The sequence below is a fragment of the Ranitomeya variabilis genome, chromosome 3, assembly GCF_051348905.1.
Source record: "Ranitomeya variabilis isolate aRanVar5 chromosome 3, aRanVar5.hap1, whole genome shotgun sequence".
NCBI lineage: Eukaryota > Metazoa > Chordata > Amphibia > Anura > Dendrobatidae > Ranitomeya > Ranitomeya variabilis.
Window position 1 is genome coordinate 490,978,342 of NC_135234.1, and position 24,683 is coordinate 491,003,024.

Genomic DNA, 24,683 nt, shown 5'->3' on the forward strand with positions numbered 1-24,683 from the left:
ATTCAGGCAAATTTCATTTTTTGATTGCTTTCTATTTCAATTTTTGGGAGGCAGAAAGAATAAAAACCAGCAATTCAGGAATTTTCTTTTGTGGGGCTATGCCATTCAGTGTGTGGTAAAATTGATAAGGCAGTTTTATTCTTCGGGTCGGTACGATTACAGCAATACCGCATTTATAAACTCTATTACAGTAAAAGTTACTATTTTTGCATCACTTTTTTCTAAAAGCAATAATTTTTTTTTATTTTTACACTGATAGAGCTGTATCTCGGCTTGTTTTTTGGGGGACAAAATGATGATTTTAGAGGTAATATGTTTATTTTTATTCGTCTTTTTATCATGTTTTATTCCACATTTTGTTCAGCAGTATGATGATAGAGCATTGTTTTCTGCCTTGTTTTTCATTTTTTTTTATAGTGTCCACTAAAGCGGTTAACTAGTAGGACAGTTTTATATGTCGAGTAGTGTTGAGCGATACCTTCCGATATTCAAAAGTATCGGTATCGGATTGGATCGGCCGATATCCAAAAAATATCGGATATCGCCGATACCGATACCCGAAACCAATGCAAGTCAATGGGACACAAATATTGGAACATAAATACCGTATTTTCTGGCATATAAAACGACTTTTTAACCCCTGTAAATCATCTCAAAAGTCGGGGGTCGTCTTATACGCCGGGTACGGTGTGTGCAGGGAGCGATCCTGGATGGTTCCCAGGGTCTGAAGGAGAGGAAACTCTCCTTCAGGCCCTGGGATCCATATTCATGTAAAAAATAAAGAATAAAAATAAAAAATATGGATATACTCACCCTCCGACGGGCCCTGGCTCTCAGCGGTGCAACCGGCAGCCTCCATTCCTAAGAATGCAGTGAGTGTAGGACCTGCGATGACGTCACGGTCACGCGACCGGTCATGCGACCAGTCACAAGACCGCGACGTCATCGCAGATCCTACACTCACTGCATTCTTAGGAACGGAGGCTGCCGGTTGCACAGCTGAGAGCCAGGGGCCCGTCGGAGGGTGAGTATATCCATATTTTTTATTTTTATTCTTTATTTAATACATGAATATGGATCCCAGGGCCTGAAGGAGAGTCTCCTCTCCTCCAGACACTGGGAACCATACGCACCGCACATGCCGTATAAGATGCCTGGGAATAGGAACTTCCGATTCCGATTTCCGATATCGCAAAAATATCGGAACTCGGTATCGGAATTCCAATACAGCGAATATCGGCCGATACCCGATATTTGCAGTATCGGAATGCTCAACACTAATGTCGAGTCATTCTGGTCTTGGTGATACCAAATATTTGTACTTTTAAATGTATTATTTTTTTCTTACCTGACCGCTCCTGGTCCTTAGTGCCAGGTGTCAGCTGTCAGAATCAGCTGATATCCGGCAGCAATCGACGGTGTACAGCCCATGTGCGCAGACAATCTCGATGACAAAATAATCTGTCCGTGGTGCAATAAGCCCAGGACACATGAACAGATTATTTTGGCAGATCTCAGAAAGGGGTTAATAATGAATGCAGAGTAGAAGGGATTCTTAAAGAAAAACTAACAGGTCTGTGAGAGCTAGAATTCTTCTTGTTTGGAAGGTGATTAAATACTTATATCATGCATTAAAATGAAAATTAATTAGTTAAAAATCATGCAATGTAATTTTCTGGATTCTTTTAATATTCTATCTATCACAGTTGAAGTGTACCTGCGATAAAAAATATAGACCTCTCCATACTCTGTAGATGGGAAAACTTGAAAAATTGGCAGTGTATCAAATTCTTATTTTCCCCATTAAATTATTACAGTATTTCTCCCAGAAAATTATTTAAATTATTATTATTGATATGCACAGGTGTTAGGGCTAGCGGAACGCACCGAGTAAATATAAAGGTTTATTATAATTGGTGCGTTCGCAGCCCTGGGTCCACCGTGCAGGAGGAACCTGCTGCTAGTAAAAGGTGGCAATGTTTGGTGGTATAGACTAGCTCTGTTACTTCACAGAGTAGCCATGAGAGGAAAGCACTGCACCCTGTTAGCGTCACAGGAGCACAAGCTTACTGCCGAACTGATAGCAGTCAGTGGTTATGCACACACGCAATCTCCTCACTGGAGGTGCCGGTATTCTAGGGGCTTATTTCAGCCGGGTCCCTGAATACATTCATACAATCTCCTCACTGGAGGTGCCGATATTCTAGGGGTTTATTTCAGCCAGGTCCCTGAATACATTCATACATAACCACACTGGCGCAAAGCACATATTTGGATTGATACTAGGCATGGCCATGCGGCCATGCAAACCTTTTATAGCTGCAGCAAGTACAAGACCTTCCTAGAAGGACCAATGAGAGGCTGCCACAAAGCCTGAGCACCTTCAGGACCTTTCTGGAGAACCAATGGGTTTTGCTGCAGTATCCAAGCATGTGACCCTCAATCTCCAATGAGAGATCTTACCCTGGGCATGCTCAGAAGGGGAAAAGCAGGACTTAGTCCCAAAAGCATCTGCTTGCCGCTGCCCAGCACTGGTTTCAATGGCAGAAGCTGGAAAAGCAGCAGTAACCCTTTGCACAGAGTCAGACTGAGCAAGACGCTGGGACTGACATCTCCACTGAGCAGGCTCCACTGCGGCAGGAGAAGAATTGGAGACCGCAGCAGAGATGGCCCGAGATTCCCCCTGTGCAGAGGCGAGAACTCGACCCCTAACAACAGGTTTATAACTTTTGTGTGTTTTGGAAGAACACAAAAAAAACCTGAGAAAAAAAGGCACTTTGGACATCATTTCACACAAAACCTCCAAAATGGGCAGGAAAAAATTGTTGACACCCATCCAAAATCGTGTGTAAAAAATTTAGTTTCCAGTATGTGATGTTCATTCAAATTCAGCTGTGGCAAGTAACAGGTGTGGGTAATATGAAAATCACACCTAAAACCAGATAAAAAGGGGAGAATTAGACTCAATTCTTCATTGTGTGTCTGTGTGTGCTACACTAAGCATGGAGAACATATATAGGAGAAGAGAGCTGTCTGACGACTTGAAAATCAAAACTGTTGAAAAATATTAAGAATCTCAAGGTTACAATTTTATCTGCAGAGATCTTGATGTTACTTTGTCCACGGTGTGCAATACAACCAAGAAGTTCACTACCTATGCCACTGTAGCTTATATCCTTTGACATGGACGTCAGAGAAAAATTGATGACAGGTTGCAATGTAGTATAGTCCAGTTGGTGGATAAGCAACTGCAATCAAGATCAAAAGAAATTCAAGCTGTCCTGCAGGTTCGGAGTGCATTTGTGTCAGCGCAAACTATCCATCGATATTTGAATAAAATAAAAAGCTAAAGCAGGAGACGAAGGAGGGGCCCCACTGTTGATATAGAGACATTAACAATCTAGACTACAGTTTTCCAAAATATACGTGAGTAAGCCAAAATCCTTCTGAGAAAGCATCTTTTGGACAGATGAGATCAAGATAGAGATTTTTAGCAAAGCACATCGTTCTACTGTTTACTGAAACAGAAAAAGGTCTACAAAGAATAGAACACAGTACCTGCAGCCAAAATGGTGGAGGTCCAAAGATTTTTTGCAGGCTGACATTGTCTTTATCTTTTTATTATTATTTTTTTTTTTTTTTCTTGCATGACTTGCAAAGCCTTGTGATTTTAGTTTTTCTTTCTCCTACCATGGTCATGCCTGTTCTACTTTTGTATTTAAAAAAAATTTGTGAAGTAAAAATGTTTAATTAATTTATAAAATTTGTTCACAAACTTAGCTTCCCCTGGGAAAAATGTCACATCAACTAGAAATGCAAAGCGCTGGCAGGGTTCACATGGTGCGCAAAAAGGATAATTCAACAACAGTCTTCCTGTAATATCTGTGTGGCATATATGTGTCTCCAATTTGATCATTTAAATAGGTGTGTCAAAACAGATCTGCACAATTAAATGACTTCATTTGTGGTAATTTATTTAAAGACTTTTAGGAAAAAGGTCAAAAACTTTCCCTGACGAAAGTGGACCATGTAAAAACTAATGTTTTCACATTGGAACATTATTTAAAGATGCGGCAGCAGACCACAGAATGATGATTTGATATACCCTTGCTAAAATTAAATATGGAAATAGGAAAGCAAACATTAAAAACTTCTGCAACAGTTTTTTTATTTACTTTTCTGGTTGAGGGGAAAGAATATTTTGATTTAAATTTCTCACACCCTTAAACAAAAATGCTTAACTCTCAATAGAAAAATATTTAGAATTGAGAGTCCTCAGTGGTTGATACCTGTTAATGACTGAAAGCTTTCGAGTCTATTCAGGCCTCTTCATCAGGCATAGACTAATACAACATCTGAAGAAACATCAGATACAATCGTATCCAACCCCATGGATAGAGATGAACACCTTGGTCACCTCAGAAAGGCCTTTTAGAATCAGGGCTACCATCCAAGAACAATTGAAAGCCAGATCACAAGAGCTACCAGAATATCAAGGAATCACCTTCTACATTACAAAGCTAAAGAAGAAAATACCCGGGCACCTCTAGTAGTCACCTACAATCCAAATCTGGAGGTGCTAAGGGGGGCTGCATGGAAATTACAACCTTTACTACAAAAAGATGCCCGATTACAATCCATTTTTCTAGACCCCCCACTACTGTGTTTTAGGCAGCCCCCAAATCTAAGAAGCATCATTGTCAGAAGCTCCCTGTCCTCTCCAACAGCTGCAGGAACCTTTCCTTGCAACCAGAAAAAAATTAAAACCTGTCCATTTATAATGACCACGGACCAGATAAAGATCCCCAATTCACATCAGGACAACAAGATTCCAGGTACCATCAGCTGCATTACATCTAATGTGATGTACTTAATTATTTGTACTAAATGCTCAACTGGGGGTCTATATGTAGGGGAGACAGGGCAGAAACTGAGAACAAGGATAAATTCTCATGGCCACACAATAAGAGAAAAAAGAATGGATCTACCTGTGGCCAAACATTTTTGTATGCCTGATCATAGCACCATGGACTTGAAATTACTTGTATTGAAAGGTAACTTCAAATCTCAGAGAGACAGGAGAATCTGGGAGTATAAATTAATGACAACCTTTGACACACTTAGTGGAGGAATGAATGTGTCACATGGATTTATGTTTTTTTACATCAACTAAGGAAGTTGCACTTGAGACCTTATGGTGTTAGGGCTGGCGAAACGCACCAAATAAATATAAAGATAGTAATAAGATGCGTTTGCAGCCCGGGGTCCATCGTTATCTATTGCTAGGTAATGGCGGTACTATGCCAGAATAAACACAGGTTCCGTCACACTGTATGAACTGATGCAAACTCACAGAATTGCAAGGAGACAAAGGAAATGCTGTGCCCTGTTAGCAGTCACAGGGTGCAGCAGATGGACATTAGTGGGATCCCTGAAATTCACCCCCACTATGCTAGTGATTGATCTCGCTCTGACCCTCAGTGGCTTTTGAGCCCACGCCTGAGGACACCCTGAGTAAGATGCTGAGATCAAGCGGGAGTTCCCACCAAATACTGACCGGTTGTCAGGACTAATTAAAGATGTACCGCACAGAGAAGGTCAACTTCATAGCTAGCAACTCCCTGTCCCCGATGGAGTAATTCCTCTCCACTGGTATGAAGATCTTGGAGAAAAAGAAGCAAGGATGCTTTAGACCTTGAGCATCCTTTTGGAAGAGGACTGCTCCAGCCCTGACAGATGAGGCATCCACCTCCATTAGAAATGGTTTACCTACATCGGGGTGATGTAGGATGGGAGTGCTAGCAAAATGAGACTTAATAGAGAGTGGCCTTGGAGACCTCCCCCGACCACAATTTGGGATTTGCTCTCTTCTTGGTGAGGGCTACCAAAGGAGCTACCAGAGTTGAGAAATTAGGAATGAACTGGCGATAATAGTTAATGAACCCCATAAAGCACTGCACCGCTTTGAGAGAATGGGGTTCCTGCCAGTCCATCACAGCCTGTAGCTTGGCAGGATCCATAGACAATCCCTGGGCAGAGATGATATAGCCAAGGAAAGGCAAGGACTCCTGTTCAAACACACATTTCTCCAACTTGGCATAGAGGGAGTTTGCCAGTAGGAGGTCGAACACTTTGCAAACATCTCTCCGATGGGAGTCTATATCTGGAGAGTAGATAAGAATATTATCCAGGTAGACTACAACCGAGGTGGAGAGCATATACCGGAAAATATAATTCACAAAGTCTTGGAAAATAGCTGGGGCATTACAGAACCTGAAGGGCATCACGAGGTATTCATACTGCCCGTCCCTGGTGTTTAAAGCCGTCTTCCATTCATCCCTCTTATGGATGCGAATCAGGTTGTAAGCACCCCGCAGATCTAGTTTAGTAAATACCCTCGCTCCCCATAGCCTATCAAAGAGCACAGATATCAGGGGCAGAGGGTACTTGTTCTTAACGGTGATGGCGTTAAGAACCCTGTAGTTTATGCATGGATGTAGTTCTCCGTTCTTCTGCACAAAGAAGAACCCCGCCCCTGCAGGTAACACTGACTTCCTAATGAATCCTCTTGCCAAATTCTCCTGGATGTATTGAGTCATTGCCTCCGTCTCTGGGAGAGATAGTGGATAGACTCGACCCCGGGGAGGCTCTGCCCCTGGCAAGAGGTCAATAGGACAGTCATAGTGGCGGTGAGGCAGAAGGGTCTCCGCAGCCCTCTTGGAGAACACATCCGCATAGGACCAATAGTGCTTGGGGAGAGAGGAAAGATCTGCAGGTACCTCTTTAGTGGCAACCTGAACGCACTCCCTCAGACATCTGCTCTCACAAGATTCACTCCATCCCAAAATTCTTCCTGAGGACCACTCAATATCTGTGGAGTGGTAACGTAACCAGGGTATCCCTAGCAGGATCTAGTATATTCCCAAGGGAATGACCAGTAAAGAGATAATCTCCTGATGGGATGGCAACATAGAAAGAGTAAATGGGATGGTCTGGTGTGTTATCTGGGAGGACAGTGTGACCCATTCACCACTCTTACGGTCACAAGTTTGGCGAGCATCACCAGGGGTATTGCGTGCCGTTGGGCAAAGGCAGAAGACCTGAAGCTGCCCTCCGCCCCAGAATCCATGCAAATCTCTACCGTATGAGTGGATGGGCCTATAGTAATTGTCCCCTTGAAGGACAGTTTGGAGGAAAATGTTGCCGTGTATAGTGTATCTCCTCCTACAACCACTAGACACTGATGTTTTCCTGACGTCTGGGGACATTTCCTAGCATAATGTCCAGACTGCTGGCATACAGGACAGACCTTGGGTGCATGAGCGGTCCGGGACTTAGACCCCACCTGTGACACCTCCATGGCCTCATGTGGCTCGAATGCCTGGACCGGAGATGCCAGAGGTTTGGTGAAGGTGGGAGCCAGGCGAAACTTCTGTCTACACTGGGCTCACTCCAACCTTGATGCGCGTAGATATAGCTATTAGCTCCTCCAGTGTGGCAGGAATCTCCCTAGTGGCCAAGGTGTCCTTCACATGGTCAGCCAGTCTCCTCCAGAACACTGGGATAATGACTTTATCTGAACACTCCAGCTCAGATGCCAATGTCCGGAAGTGGATAGCAAAATGGCTGACCATGGACGAACCCTGTATCAATGCCAGCAGTTGGAGTGCCATATCATGGGTGACACAAGGTCCCTTAAAGACCTGTTTCAGAAAGTCCAAGAACCGCAGAGCACTCTGCACCACATGATCGTCACACTCCCACAGCAGCGTTGCTCACACCAATGCCCTGTCCGACAGAAGGGATATAATAAATCCCACCTTAGCCCGATCCGTGGGAAAACGTGCAGCCAGGAGCTCAAGATGTATGGCACACTGGCTCATGAATCCTCGACACAGGTTACTGTCACCAGCAAACTTATCTGGTAACGGGAGATGGGATAATGTTGGGACAGGGGTGGCAGTGGACAAACTGGCTGCAGCTATGCTAGCAGCCTGAACAGTGACTGCGGTAACATCCACGGCCAAGGTTGTGCGCTCGAGAGCTGCCAACCTACCCTCCAGCTGTTGGATGTACTGCTGTAGTTGCTGATCATCTGCCATTACTAGCCAGACCCTGGTGCTAGTATAATGCTAGGGCTGGCAGAACGCACAGAATAAATAAAAAGATAGTAATAAGGTGCATTCGCAGCCCGGGGTCCCCCGTGCATAGATGGAACCTGCTGCTAGGTAATGGTGGCACTATATGACGGTACTACGCCAGAATAAACACGGGTTCCGTTAGCCGGTATGAACTGATGCAAACTCTGTTGCTTCACAGAGTTGCAAGGAAACAAAGGAGACACTGTGCCCTGTTAGCAGTCACAGGGTGCAGCAGATGGATGTTAGTGGGATCCCTGAAATTCATCCCCACTATGCTGGTGTTTGATCTCTCTCTGACCCTTGGTGGCTTTTGAGCCCATGCCTCTGGATGCCCTGAGTCAGATGCTGAGATCAAGCGGGAATTCCCACCCTACACTGACCGGTTGTCAGGACTAATTAAAGATGTACCGCACAGAGTGCGTACAGCACCGCTCTGGCAGACGCCACTAACTACCCTAACTAAGGCAAGGAAAATGCACTAATTGCGCACAGCGCCGCACTGGCGGTCGCTGTTGGTTTTATGCAGTAAGGATCGTGCTCTTGTGTTAAGGATAGCACTGTCAGGCGCTAGGTAGCTCCACCATTCGCGAGCAATCAACAACACTAGGAATGGGTATGGTTTAGGATCATTCACCAGAACAGGCATACATCCACACACACACAATAACAGGTTTATACCAGCGCATGGCCGAGCGGCCATGCAAACCTTTTATAGCTGTTGCACTCCGGGACCTTCCTAATGGTCCAATTGGAGCTGCCACAGGACCTGAGCATGTGACTCCCGACCTCCAATGAGAGGTCGTTCCTTGGGCATGTTCAGTAGATGAAAAACAGGACTTAGTCCCAGGAGCATCTGCTCGCCACAGATCAGTGCAGGTTACAATGGCTGAGCCTGGAAGGGCAGCAGTAACCAAGTAAACAGTATCTGCCTGAGCCAGACGCTGGGACCGACGTCTCTGCTGAGCAGGCTCCATTGTGGCTGGAGAAGAATGGGAGACCGCAGCGGAGGTGGGTCGAGATTCCCCCTGTGCAGCGACAGGAACTCAACACCCAACATTCACTCCTTATCTAGGAACTGTTCCAATATTTATGGACACAACTGTTTATCACTCTTCCATAATGGCAGTTCTATGCTGTGTTGTGCCTAAATATGTGATTCTTCAGATGTTGTATTAGTCTATGCCTGATGAAGGGACCTGAGTAGTCTCGAAAGCTTGCAATTTGTCACCATCTTTTCAGTTAGCAATTAAAAGGTATCAACCACTGAGGACTCTCAATTCTAAATATTTTTCTATCTACTGGCTAACACGGAACAAAGATATATATTTTTCCTGTAACTCTCAATAAAGAGTTTGCAGTTTAGGCACATGTACAGAAAACAATTGGTGGCAAGAACTACAATTTTTAAATGCAAATAGTGAAACAGATGAAAAACCTTAATCTCCTGTTGTTTAATCTTTCATTTTTTTTATTAATTTATTTTTATGGAGGATCATCGACTTGAAATTAAAAAGATGTATAATTTAATGAAACTTGAAGTGCTAGGTTGCTAAGTAGCTACACCTAGGTTCGTGACTGGAAATGAACATAGAGCAACAGCAGGCGGTATGGTCATGAGGATTACAGTATTCAAAGTAGACAATTAAAACAGATAGTCAGAAAGTAAAAAGAGACCTTCTATATTAAATGTGAACAAAATATGGCCACTTACCTTTACAAATTAGAATGGGAAGGGAAAATTTAGATAGAATCACGTCTCACAAGCAATCACCTGCACATGGCCACTACTGTATATTCAGGTGGCATGAGTACGCACCTAATATTAAACCAATAGATTAATGGAGCAGGCTATACATGTTATGTTAACCAATATGCATACTTTGGTAGATAAAGAGTTGTGTTTAAGTTTAAGGATTATGGAAATTTCTAATGTTTAAAGAAAAAAATTGGCTTGCGTGTCTCTAAATACAGAAATTACACTTTCAGTGATACACAAACTTTGAATTAAGAATAAGATTTTAATTGCACAATTAGCAATAAGGGGTTTATAAGTGAGTCTTCTTGATTGCACTGTGTGAAAAGTTTTTTGTTATAACATCGCTGGAGCCCCTGCATGAGTCCCCTTCCTCTTCCCAGCAGTGATACCATCTTGTTTACCTACCAACCAGTGCTCCTTCTGCATTTATTTCCTCCCACGACCTGCACACAGCATGCAGATCTTCTGGAAGGGTGCTTAGGGAGTGCACATGCTCCCTGCCTCTTAAAGGGCAGTGCATGTGCTTCTGAAAACGTGTCAGCCAATATCTGAGAACCGTCTGATATTTAAGGCACCCTCCCTTTTGGGAAGTGTCTTAGCAACTTTAGTAATCAGTGCCTTTCCTGCTCCCTAGTTTTCCAATCCCTCCACCTATGCTCCCTGAATATTCTCCTGTTTCTCCTGCCTGCCCTGTACGACCCTGAACATGTCTATCCTCCTGTAACCTGTTCCTGCGCCTGTCCTGCCTCTTCCCAGTCTAGAACCTGATTCATCTTATCTGCACCTATAATGCTACCCTCACCAGTCCAGTCTGACCCTGCACCTGTGATCTTGTATCAAAGTTTGCCCTGTGCACCTGTCTGTTTCCGATTTAGTACCTGTCCTGTTTACCAGCTGTCAGTCCTGATCCAGAATCTGTTCTGAGTACCAAACACACATCCTCCTGTTAACCAGTCCCTGGCCAGTCCTGCTTCCCTGCCCCTTTGGGGGTCAGATGCAGCAGCTCCCGGGTCTGTCCTGGAGTAGCACCTTGCATCCAACTGGGTTCATCTCTAACCACACCATCAGAGCATCTAGTGAAGAACTAGGTGGTCATTTAGTTACACCCCTCCAGGCTCTCAAAAGGCTATGACACAGTGATTCCACAATCACATGAAGAACAGTTTGCTAAGGCCATGGAACCCAATGACTTATACCCCTTCAGTCTCTGACCTCTACCAAGAGATGACCAGTCAGAGTGATCAGCAAGACATGATCCTATCTTATCTACGGACTGTTAAAACCTACCAGGACACTCTGGCATCAGCCACCAATTCCACTCAGATTCAATTTGAGGTAACCTAGGCAGTGACTATTCAGTCCATAAGTTATGTTCCAGGTCCTGGATGCCATCTGCCTGCACCATCAAATTTGGTAGGGATCCAAAGCAATGTTGAGATTTTATCCACTAGTGCGCGAAGCTCTTTGTACTGCTGGTCCACCAGTTTCCCTCTGATCAGGTGAAAGTATCCTTCCTAATGTCCCAACCTGGAGGAGAGGCAATGACATGGCTCAACCCATTGTAGGAGAGGGGCAATGCTTTAATCTCAGATATGCAAGCCTTGATGGAGGCCATCTGCAAGGTATTTAATGAGCCGGGCTGTGTTTCCTCTGTTTCCTCATTCCTCCTCAAAGTATGCCAGGCCAATGTGTTTGTAGGCCAATATGCTGTCCGATTGTGCACCCTGGCTTCTGAACTTGGCTGAATTATCAAGGCACTGGTAGCCATCTTATGGCAAGGATTGTCTGGAAGGATCAAGGTTGCGTTTTCAGGTCAAGACATTCCCATTACACTGAAAAATCTAGTTTCCTTGGCCTTTCGAATCAACTTCTTGTTCTAGGAGCACTCCCTAGAGATAGTGTGTGAGAGAAAACCACTTTATCTGACTCCGTCCTTCAATGGTTGCACATTCCTCAGCCTTCGATGGCAGCAGCATCTCTTGAACCAATGTGTTATGGACCTGGTGGTTAGGAGCACCCGAAATGACCTGATGGATAAAACAGAAAACCTGGGACAAGCTCTGAGGAGGTGGTAACTCTACTGACCGCAATCCCTAATCCTATCACACACTAGAAATAGCCGTGGAGCGTACCTAACTCTCCCTAGACGCCTAAGACAAAAGATAGAAATAGCAGCCTACCTTGCCTCAGAGAAATTCCCCAAAGTAAAGGTAGCCCCCCACAAATATTAACTGTGAGTTAAGAGGGAAGTAACAAACACAGGAATGAAACAGATTTTAGCAAAGGAGGCCGAATCTTCTCTAGATAGACAGAGGATAGGAAAGGGAACTATGCGGTCAGTATTAAAAACTACAAAAACCACGCAGAGTGTGCAAAAAGACCTCCACACCGACTCACGGTGTGGAGGTGCAGCTCTGCACCCCCAGAGCTTCCAGCTAGCAAGGAAATATCATAATAGCAAGCTGGACTAGAAACATAGCATGTACTGAAAAATCTATTCAAAAACCGATGAACAGCAAATGACTAGCAAGGACTTAGCTTCTGCTGGAGTAGACAGGTCATCTGAGAAATCCAAGAGAGATCTGAACCAGTACTGAGACATTGACAGCTGGCATGAACTAACGACCTGGGCAGAGTTAAATAGGGAAGCCAGCAGAAGCAATAAATGAGGGCAGCTGAGAAAGCCAACCTCAAAGATCAGCAGTTCCACTCAAAGCCACCAGAGGGTGTCCAAGGACAGAACTCACCAAAGTACCATTCACGACCACAGGAGGGAGCCCGAGAACAGAATTCACAACACCAATGCAAGTTGAGAACATGGAGCTGGCTGAGCAACAGCATGAGATCCGTTGAGCAAAGGGCTTGTGCTTCTATTGTGGATATACCAGACAACTTGATGCTGACCATATACATGACTTGAGGAGGTTCCCAGTTCATTTAGACATTTTGGTGAGGTAGGTAACTTCAGAAAGTAGTGGTAGATCGTTACCAGATCTACAGTATGATTGAAATTCAATAATTAGTTATGGGTGTTACTTGTCAATGGGAGGCCCCTATCTGAAACTGGTCCGGGGTTCACAGAGCAAGTAGAGCTCTGTATAGGAATGCTGCAAACTGAGATTGCCTTCTTCAATCTTCCTAGTCTGTCTTATCCACTTCTCTTAGGTCTTCTGTGGCTCTGCTTGCATGAACCCGTCCTTGACTCGAGATCTGGAGAGGTGCTATGTTTGGAACAGTCGTCATTAGAAGTGTCTTGTACCTGTATGACCTTTCAGGCCGCTGTGGCCCCATCTTCCCTGTCAGTATTACCATCCACCTACTGGTCATATGCTGACATCTTCATCAAGAAGGAAGCAGGGATGCTACTTCCACATAGGCAGTGCAACTGCCCCATAGACCTGCTTCAGGGAGGCCATATCTACCCCCCGTCCCAGGTGGGGACCATAGCCATGTGCAAGCATATTAAGGAAAATCTGGCAAGGGATTAATTCAGTAATCCTCTTCACCAGCAGGAGCCGGCTTCTTCAAGAACAAAGCTGGAACTCTCCGGCCTTGCATTGATTATAGTGGTCTCAATTAGATCACGGTTAAGAACAAATATCCTTTGCTGTTGATCCTGAATTTGTGCCAAGATTTTTAACTAGCTGGATCTGTGGGAAGCATACAATCTAATCCAGATGCAGCAAGGAGAAGCATAGGAGATGGCTTTCAACACCCGGGATGGTCATTCTGAGTACTGAGTTATGCCGTTTGGGCTCAGCAATGCCCCAGCGGTCTTCAAAGAATATGTTAACTACTTCTTCTGAAGCCTCCTCTATTCATGAGTCATGGTTTTCCTCGATTATATCTTGGACTTTTCTTCAGATCCGACGTCTCAAAGCGGGAAAACTTGCCAAGTCCTGCAGTGACTTAGAGAATCACCTTTAAAATAATTTTGAAAAGTACATGTTTGAACAATCTTCTCTGCCTTTCCTAGGTTATATCATCTCAGATATGGGATTGAATATGGATCCAGAAAAAGTTTCTTCAAGTGGCCATGCTCTGCTGGTGTTAAAACTTTCCAGCGATTCCAAGGAGTTGCTAATTATTACAGACAATTCATTACGCTCTCACCTCCGCTATGATCCTGTAAGGGTGCCAGTACAAAAAAATGTACTCCAGGGGCTGAGAACGCTTTTCTCTCCCAGAAAAAGGCATTTTCCTCTGCTCCACTATTAAGTCAGTCGGACAAGAACAAACAATCCTTTTTGGAGGTAGATGCTTCATCTTCTGGGGCAAAAGCAGTTCTCACCCCAACCTCCTCCTCTGACTGTATGGTGACCTGTGTTTTTTTTTCTCCAAGGCCTTCTCTGTCCCAGAGCACAACTAGTTGATCGGCGACCAAGAGATGTTGGCAATTAATATGGCTCTAGAGGAGTGGCAAACCTTCTTGAGGGAGCAGTCCATTGGGTCGTCATTTATACAGACCATATAAACCTGGCCCATCTGCAGTCAGCACAAAGACTAAACCCACACCAGGCTGGGTGGCTGCTATTTTTTATCTGTTTTGATTCTATTCTGTATTTTCTGCCAGCTGATAAGAACATCACGGCTGATGCACTTTTCCGCTCCTTCCTGTTCACCAACCAAGAAGAGAAGCCTCAACTCATCATTAAGCTGTCCAAGATCATTACTGTGGCTCCGGTAAACTTGTCCAAAATTTCTCCAGGAACTCCCACCACTTCCTGTGCCCTGTGCGTTGGCAGCATATCACCATGGACTTTATTGCAGACCTTCCTTTATCCTCAGGCTTTTCCATCACCTGTGTAGTGTTGGATTGCTTCAAGAAAATGGCAGATTTTACCCCATTGTCGGGCCTTCCATCCAGCCTGGAGATGGAGGAGAAATTAATCTTTCACATCTTCTGTCTTCACAAGTTCCCTCATCATATTGTATCCGACCAAGGTGTCCAATTCACAACCCGATTCTGGTGAGCTTTGTACTAGAATATGACCATGCTGCTGGTCTTCTTGTCTGCATGCCACTCTGAAGTCTAAACAGCAATAGCACAAAAAGAGGATTCAGAGATCCTCCAAAAATACTGAAAAAACAGCAAAAAGGCAGAAATGTTTACCGGTCTAGGCCTCCAAACAAATGCACTATCAGGATACAGTGGACCCATGTGTTTAAGATGGCGGCAACACAGGTGCAGAATTACCGATGAGGCAACCACTCACAACTACCAAACTAATGGAGGGGATGGCTGCTTGGCATATTACTGCACATAAAAGACTTGTATGTGGCGCTGTTCACACAATGGAGATGCACAGCATCCAGGTTAACAGCCTAGTAGTGACACCCTTCTGTTGTGAATTCCGTTCTCGGACTCCCTCCTGTGGTCATGAATGGTACTTTGGTTAGTTCTGCTCTTAGACTCCCTCTGGTGGCTTTGAGCGGAACTGCTGGTCACTGAGGTTGGCTTTGTCAGCTGCTCTCGTTTATTGCTTGCTGGCTTCCCTATTTAACTCCACTCAGATCGTTACTTGATGCCAGCTGTCAATGTTTCAGTATTGGTTCAGATCTCTCTTGGACTTCTCTGAGGACCTGTCTACTCCAGCAGAAGCTAAGTCTTTGCTAGTTCATTTGTTGTTACTGCTTCCTGAATATATTTCTTAGTACTGCTAATTTCTAGTCCAGCTTGCTATCATGATATTCCCTTGCTAGCTGGAAGCTCTGGGGTGCAGAGTGGCACCTCCACACCGTGAGTCGGTGTGGGGAGTCTTTTTGCTTACTCTGCGTGGTTTTTTGTAGTCTTTTGTGCTGACCGCATAGTTCCCTTTTCTATCCTCTGACTATTTTAGTGAAGTCTGGCCTCCTTTGCTAAAACCTGTTTCATTCCTGTGTTTGTGACTTTCCTCTTAACTCACAGTCAATATATGTGGGGGGCTGCCTTTACCTTTGGGGAATTTCTCTGAGGCAAGGTTAGGCTTCTATTTCTATCTTTAGGGGTAGTTAGCTCTTAGGCTGTGAAGAGGCGTCTAGGGAGAGTTAGGTACGCTCCACGGCTATTTCTAGTTTGTGTGATAGGAGTAGGGTTTGCAGTCAGCAGAGTTCCCACTTTCCCAGAGCTTGTTCCGATTACTAGTTTACTCATCAGTTCATTCCGGGTGCTCCTAACCACCAGGTCCATAACAGTACAGCTGGCCCACAAAGTGTTAATGCATCTCAAAAGAGGGATAAGAGAAGTTCTGAACCCATTTTTTTTCTTTCCAGTGTGTTTTGTCTCTCTTTTCCCCTTAATCTCTGGGTGGTTCAGGACTCAGGTGTAGATATGGATATTCAAGGTCTGTCCTCTTGTGTGGATCATCTCACTGCAAGAGTACAAAGCATTCAAGATTATGTAGTTCAGAATCCGATGTGAGAGCCTAGAATTCCAATTTCTGATTTGTTTTCTGGGGATAGATCTAAGTTTCTGAATTTCAAAAATAATTGTAGACTGTTTCTTGCTTTGAGACCCCGCTCCTCTGGTGACCCTATTCAGCAAGTAAAAATTATTATTTCTTTGTTGCGTGGCGACCCTCAAGACTGGGCATTCTCCCTTGCGCCAGGAAATCCTGCATTGCTTAATGTAGATGCGTATTTTCTGGTGCTTGGATTGCTTTATGACGAACCGAATTCAGTGGATCAGGCAGAGAAAATCTTGCCAGCTTTGTGTCAGGGTCAGGATGAAGCGGAGATATAATGTCAGAAGTTTAGAAAATGGTCTGTGCTTACTCAATGGAATGAGTGTGCCCTGGCAGCAATTTTTAGAAAGGGTCTTTCTGAAGCCCTTAAGGATGTTATGGTGGGATTCCCCACGCCTGCTGGTCTGAATGAATCAATGTCCTTGGCCATCCAAATTGATCGGCGTTTGCGTGAGCGCAAAATTGTGCACCATCTGGCGGTGTCCTCTGAGCAGAGGCCTGAGCTTATGCAATGTGATAGAACTTTGACCAGAACTGAACGGCAAGAACACAGACGTCAGAACAGGCTGTGTTTTTACTGTGGTGACCCCACTCATGCTATCTCTGATTGTCCTAAGCGCACTAAGCGGTTCGCTAGGTCTGTCACCATTGGTACTGTACAGCCTAAATTTCTTTTGTCTGTTACTCTGATTTGCTCTTTGTCATCCTACTCGGTTATGGCATTTGTGGATTCAGGCGCTGCCCTGAATTTGATGGACTTGGAGTTTGCCAGGCGCTGTGGTTTTTTCTTGGAGCCTTTGCAGTATCCTATTCCATTAAGGGGAATTGATGCCATGCCGTTGGCCAAGAATAAACCTCAGTACTGGACTCAGTTGACCATGTGCATGGCTCCTGCACATCAGGAAGATATTCGCTTTTTGGTGTTGCATAATTTGCATGATGTGGTCATGTTGGGTTTGCCATGGCTACAAGTTCAAAATCCAGTATTGGATTGGAAATCAATGTCTGTGTCTAGTTGGGGTTGTCAAGGGGTACATGGTGATGTTCCATTGGTGTCAATTTCTGCTTCCACTCCTTCTGAAGTCCCTGAGTTTCTGTCGGATTACCAGGATGTATTTGATGAGCCCAAATCCAGTGTCCTACCCCCTCATAGGGATTGTGATTGTGCTATAAATTTGATTCCTGGTAGTAAGTTTCCTAAGGGCCGACTTTTCAATTTATCTGTGCCAGAGCACGCCGCTATGCGGAGTTATATAAAGGAGTCCTTGGAGAAAGGGCATATTCGCCCGTCTTCATCACCGTTGGGAGCAGGGTTCTTTTTTGTGGCCAAGAAGGATGGTTCTCTGAGACCCTGTATAGATTACCGCCTTCTCAATAAAATCACGGTCAAATTTCAGTACCCTTTGCCTCTGCTGTCTGATTTGTTTGCTCAGATTAAGGGGGCTAGTTGGTTCACCAAGATAGATCTTCGAGGGGCGTATAACCTTGTGCATATTAAACAGGGCGATGAATGGAAAACAGCATTTAATATGCCCGAGGGCCATTTTGAGTACCTGGTAATGCCATTCGGGCTTTCAAATGCTCCATCTGTGTTTCAGTCCTTTATGCATGACATCTTCCGAAAGTATCTGGATAGATTCATGATTGTATATTTGGATGATATTTTGGTCTTTTCGGATAATTGGGAGTCTCATGTGAAACAGGTCAGAATGGTATTCCAGGTCCTTCGTGCTAATTCCTTGTTTGTGAAGGGGTCTAAATGTTTCTTCGGAGTTCAGAAGGTTTCCTTTTTGGGCTTCATTTTTTCCCCTTCTACTATTGAGATGGACCCTGTTAAAGTTCAGGCCATTTATGATTGGACTCAACCTCCATCTGTGAAGAGCCTCCAGAAATTCCTGGGCTTTGCTAATTTTTACCGTCGCTTCATCGCTAATTTTTCTAGTGTGGTTAAACCTTTGACTGATTTGACAAAGAAAGGTGCTGATGTGGTGAATTGGTCCTCTGTGGCCGTTGAGGCTTTTCAGGAGCTGAAACGCCATTTTTCTTCGGCCCCTGTGTTGCATCAGCCAGATGTTTTGCTCCCTTTTCAGGTCGAGGTTGATGCTTCTGAGATTGGAGCAGGGGCTGTTTTGTCTCAAAGAAGTTCTGATGGCTCTGTGATGAAGCCATGTGCCTTCTTTGCTAGAAAGTTTTCGCCTGCTGAGCGTAATTATGATGTTGGCAATCGGGAGCTGCTGGCTATGAAGTGGGCATTCGAGGAGTGGCGACATTGGCTTGAGGGAGCCAAGCACCGCGTGGTGGTCTTGACGGACCACAAAAATCTGACTTATTTTGAGTCTGCCAAGCGGTTGAATCCTAGACAGGCTCGATGGTCGCTGTTTTTCTCCCGTTTCGATTTTGTGGTCTCATACCTTCCAGGTTCTAAGAATGTGAAAGCGGATGCCCTTTCTAGGAGTTTTGTGCCTGATTCTCCAGGAGTCCCTGAGCCGGCTGGTATTCTCAAAGAGGGGGTAATTCTGTCTGCCATCTCCCCTGATTTGCGGCGGGTGCTGCAGGAGTTTCAGGCTGATAGACCTGACCGTTGTCCTGCGGAGAAACTGTTTGTCCCTGATAGATGGACTAGCAGAGTTATTTCTGAGGTTCATTGCTCAGTGTTGGCTGGTCATCCTGGGATTTTTGGGACCAGAGATTTGGTGGCTAGGTCCTTTTGGTGGCCTTCCTTGTCACGGGATGTGCGTTCTTTTGTGCAGTCCTGTTGGACTTGTGCTTGGGCTAAGCCCTGCTGTTCTCGTGCCAGTGGGTTGCTTTTGCCCTTGCCAGTCCCGAAAAGGCCTTGGACGCATGTTTCCATGGATTTTATTTCAGATCTTCCTGTCTCTCAAAGGATGTCTGTCATCTGGGTGGTTTATGATCGCTTTTCTAAGATGGTCCATTTGGTACCCTTGCCTAAATTACCTTCCTCCTCTGATTTGGTGCCATTGTTTTTTCAACATGTGGTTCATTTGCATGGCATTCCGGAGAACATTGTGTCGGACAGAGGTTCCCAGTTTGTCTCTAGGTTTTGGCGGTCCTTTTGTGCTAGGATGGGCATTGATTTGTCTTTTTCTTTGGCTTTCCATCCTCAAACAAATGGCCAAACCGAACGAACCAACCAGACTTTGGAAACCTATCTGAGATGCTTTGTTTCTGCTGATCAGGATGATTGGGTGACCTTCTTGCCATTGGCTTAGTTCGCCCTTAATAATTGGGCTAGTTCGGCTACTTTGGTTTCGCCTTTTTTCTGCAATTCTGGTTTTCATCCTCGTTTTTCTTTGGGGCAGGTTGAGCCTTCTGACTGTCCTGGTGTGGATTCCGTGGTGGACAGGTTGCAGCAAATTTGGACTCACGTAGTGGACAATCTGACGTTGTCCCAGGAGAAGGCTCAACGTTTCGCTAACCGCCGTCGTTGTTTTGGTCCTCAACTTCGTGTTGGGGATTTGGTTTGGTTGTCTTCTCGTTATTTTCCTATGAAGGTTTCTTCTGCTAATTAAGCCTCCTTTCATTGGTCCTTATAAGATTTCTGAAATTCTCAACCCTGTGTCATTTCGTTTGGTCCTTCCAGCTTCTTTTGCCATCCATAATGTGTTCCATAGGTCGTTGTTGCGGAGGTACGTGGCGCCTATGGTTCCCTCCGTTGATCCTCCTGCTCCGGTGTTGGTTGAGGGGGAGTTGGAGTATGTGGTGGGAAAAATTTTGGATTCTCGTATTTCGAGACGGAAGCTTCAGTACCTGGTTAAGTGGAAGGGCTATGGACAGGACGATAATTCCTGGGTTGTTGCCTCCGATGTCCACGCTGCCGATTTAGTTCGTGCCTTTCATTTGGCTCATCCTGATCGGCCTGGGGGCCCTGGTGAGGGTTCGGTGACCCCTCCTCAAGGGGGGGTACTGTTGTGAATTCCGTTCTCGGACTCCCTCCTGTGGTCATGAATGGTACTTTGGTTAGTTCTGCTCTTGGACTCCCTCTAGTGGCTTTGAGCGGAACTGCTGGTCACTGAGGTTGGCTTTGTCAGCTGCTCTCATTTATTGCTTGCTGGCTTCCCTATTTAACTCCACTCAGATCGTTACTTGATGCCAGCTGTCAATGTTTCAGTATTGGTTCAGATCTCTCTTGGACTTCTCTGAGGACCTGTCTACTCCAGCAGAAGCGAAGTCTTTGCTAGTTCATTTGTTGTTACTCCTTCCTGAATATATTTCTTAGTACTGCTAATTTCTAGTCCAGCTTGCTATCATGATATTCCCTTGCTAGCTGGAAGCTCTGGGGTGCAGAGTGGCACCTCCACACCGTGAGTCGGTGTGGGGAGTCTTTTTGCTTACTCTGCGTGTTTTTTTGTAGTCTTTTGTGCTGACCGCATAGTTCCCTTTTCTATCCTCTGACTATTTTAGTGAAGTCTGGCCACCTTTGCTAAAACCTGTTTCATTCCTGTGTTTGTGACTTTCCTATTAACTCACAGTCAATATATGTGGGGGGCTGCCTTTACCTTTGGGGAATTTCTCTGAGGCAAGGTTAGGCTTCTATTTCTATCTTTAGGGGTAGTTAGCTCTTAGGCTGTGAAGAGGCGTCTAGGGAGAGTTAGGTACGCTCCACGGCTATTTCTAGTTTGTGTGATAGGAGTAGGGTTTGCGTTCAGCAGAGTTCCCACTTTCCCAGAGCTTGTTCTGATTACTAGTTTACTCATCAGGTCATTCCGAGTGCTCCTAACCACCAGGTCCATAACACCCTTCTATTAGATCAGGCGGGCTGCCCAGTGCTATCCAAATGCACCCTATGTGAACAGACACCACAGTTTACAAGACAAAATGGGCCCAACTGCACCCCGAAAAAAAGTGCAAAAAACACATATATAAAAAAAAAATATGTGAGATGGAGGAGAAATTCATCTATCACATCGTCCGTCTTCACATGTTCCCTCATCACATAGTATCCGACCAAGGTGTCCAATTCACAACCAAATTCTGGTGAGCTTTGTACTAGAATCTGAACATGCTGCTGGTCTTCTTGTCTGCATACCACTCTCAAGCCAAGGGACAGATAGAGAGAATAAACTAGGTTCTGGCCCATTACCTGCTGCACTTCACAAACTCACATCATGACAATTGCGTCAAGCTCTTATCATGGGCAGAGTTCTCCTATAGCAACCAAGTGAGTCTTCTGCAAAATTTCTATTCTTTATTGTCTTTGGACAACAGCCAGGAATCCATTTTCTGGTGTCAGCCATTTCTTGCATACAGCAGCCTATGCTTTCACAAAGGATTTCTCAAAGATATGGTAGGATACCAAGGCCACTTTAGAAAAATCATTTGAGTGTACGAAGACACACATAAAAAGAAATCAGCAGCACTCGTGTGCAATTCCTTGCAAATAAGTATCTGTGTTCATTACATAAATAATTGTTCACCACAAAAATTGAAGAATAGTGCAGTAATAGCCTAGGTTTAGGTTAAGTTTTGACCCAGCCTGGGTCTTTCTCAAACCTTGAAGAGAGATATACTTAAATTACTGTGCTGTACAAAATCATGTGGTCCAAATAAAAAGTAAAATAAAGAATAAAATCATCAAGGTTACATACAAACAATATTTAAATTTCTTTGATCAAAATTGAATATGTAAGAGCACATACAAGAATTTTTTTAATATAAAAACATAGGTGGTATATGCATTAATTGAACAGTAAGATGTCCCTTGCAGTAAAGCAGGGTACGTGTCAAAATAGACTAAGGGATGAGGAACACATTAGAGTCCTATGATTGAAAGATAGTTAGGTAGTTCATATTGTTATATATTTATATTTGGTGAGTACTTGATATACGAGTATGTTCAGAAGAAGACACATATAATAAATCATTCTTATATTCAAATACTGACCTAAGACCAGCTGTAGTACCGACACAGGTTGGTAGTTAGGCATAATGAAGTCATGTGGTGTTCCAGCAGGGGCTATAGGAGACAATATGTTTCAAGAGGTTACATGAAGTAAAATAAGAAAGAGAAGATAGAGCCCAGTTCTGACCATGTACAAAGGAGTTTAGATGTGGCATGCATAGTGTACGAAGAGACTCTTAAATTCACCTTGATATAATGTGGGGGATAAGATGTGGCTATCTTCTTACTACATATGTCTCAATATTCCATCCTGCAAGTTGGGTCCTGGCTTCATTTGTCATTTTGAAGCCATCAAGCAAATAAATGCTTTATCCTATAAGCTGAAGCTGTCAGCCTTTTTGCCAGTACCGAGTTCTCTTCATGTGTCACTCCTGAAGCCGGTCATCTTGAGTCCCAGGATCCTGGTGCTACCCATGCTCTCATCAGCTCTGAGGATGTCTATGAGGTAAAGAATATCTTAGACTTGAAGTAGATGAGTGGAAAAATATTTTTCTTTATCGACTGGACGAGATCTGGTCCTGAAGAAAGATCCTGGGAGCCCAAAGAAAATATTCATGCTCCACTTCTTCTACAGAAATTCCTAACAGGTTAGAAGAAGAGGGGGTGTGAGGGGGTAGAACAGAGCCAGTGCCCCTGCACGGGTCCACTTCCTCTTACCAGCAGGGATGTTGGGATGTTCACTTACCCGCCTTGCTCCCTCATTGTCAGTTTCCTCCCAGGACCTGTGCACAGCAAACAAGTCTCCTTGGAGTGTGCTTAGGGTGCATGCACACTCCCTGTCTCTTAACCCTTTCATTCTAAAGCCTGATTTCACCTACCTGACCACGCCAATTTTTTGGTGAAAATTTTGATATTTTTGCAATTGCAAGTGACCTATTTTAGAAATTAGACCTATAAAGTAATTCATCTGAGCGGGTGTTTAGCTTGCTGAATCCATAGTTACTTCACAAAACATTTTAAAATGTGGATGTTGAAACAAAAATTATTATTTTTTACTTCTAAATGTTATGTGTTAGCCCCAAATTTGTAATTTTCAAAATGGATGACAGGAAAAAATGAACCTCATGATTTGTTGTGAAATCTATTTTGAACACAAAGATACCCCATGTGGTCAAAAATTGATCTTCGGGCACATGGGATGGCTTGGAAAGGAAAGAGCTATTTGACTCTTGGAATGTCAAAGTCTGGAATATATTGTTAATGCCATGTTGCATTTTTTGAGCAACTGACATGCCAACACAGCAGAACCCTCAAGGAATTTATCAAGTGCTGTACTGAGCATTTTTACAAGTGTTTCATGAAATGTTATAACATTAAGATGTAAAACAAAAAAATCAAATTTTTTAAGCTAAACTAATATTATAGCAAGAAATGTATTTTTCCTCTAGGAGTAATAGAAAAAAAATGAACCCCATAGTTTAATTTTTATTGAATGTGGCAGTACCCCATATGTGATTCTACACTGCTGTTTGAGCTCAGGGCAGAGTACAGATGGAAAGAAGTGCTGCTCGGCTTTTAGAACATAGATTTTATTTAAACAATTTGTAAGCTTCATTAGCCAGGCCCCTAAGATACTAAAGCAGCAGAAAGCCCACCAAATGGACTCCATATTGGAAACTTCACTGCTTAAGGATGTCATCTGGGATGCTAGTGAGTATTTGAACTCACAGGTGCATCACAAAATTGTATAACATTAGGACATGTAACTATAACATTTTATTGGAAAAATGTTATTTTTATTTGCTGCAAGTTTGTCAGTTACATAAATGGACATCACAAATTATTGCAATTATTGCACAATTTCTCCGGAACGTGGTGATGCCCCACCAAACCTCTTGAAGTCCAGTCTTAATGGGTGGGCTAAACTGCTGTCTTCTGTGACAGTTCCTATTAACTTTGTTAAGATGGCTCTGAAGCCAAAATGTCTATATATCCTGCAACACATACCAGTTACAGTCAAAAAGAGTTTCTTTATTAACACTTCACTCTAGTAGACATGAGCGAATATTTAAATATTCGGTTTGGCTCACGATCACTGAATTTGCAATGTTCGCCGATTTAATCGCCGAATATAGCCAAACATACACGGTACAAAAGCCAATATTTCCCATGCTGTGTTACAGTAAGGGAAACACCGGTGTAGCACTTCTGATGGGCAGAAACGTTACCGCTGGTAAATTGTTACCGCCGTCAGAGCCCTGTGGGGTCACGCTGTCTGATGTCGGTGTGACCCCACAGAGATGCGGTGACCCACGGTAAAAAGCTTACTGCTGGTAAACAGGCACTGACTAATGAGATACTACTTCTCCCATCAGCATGCATCTGCTGTCACTGATAACAGAGACAGAAGGTGCCGCTGATGGGAGAAGTAGTCTCTTGTCAGCCATTGCCTGTGGTCAAAGTTAAAGAAAACCTTATCACCA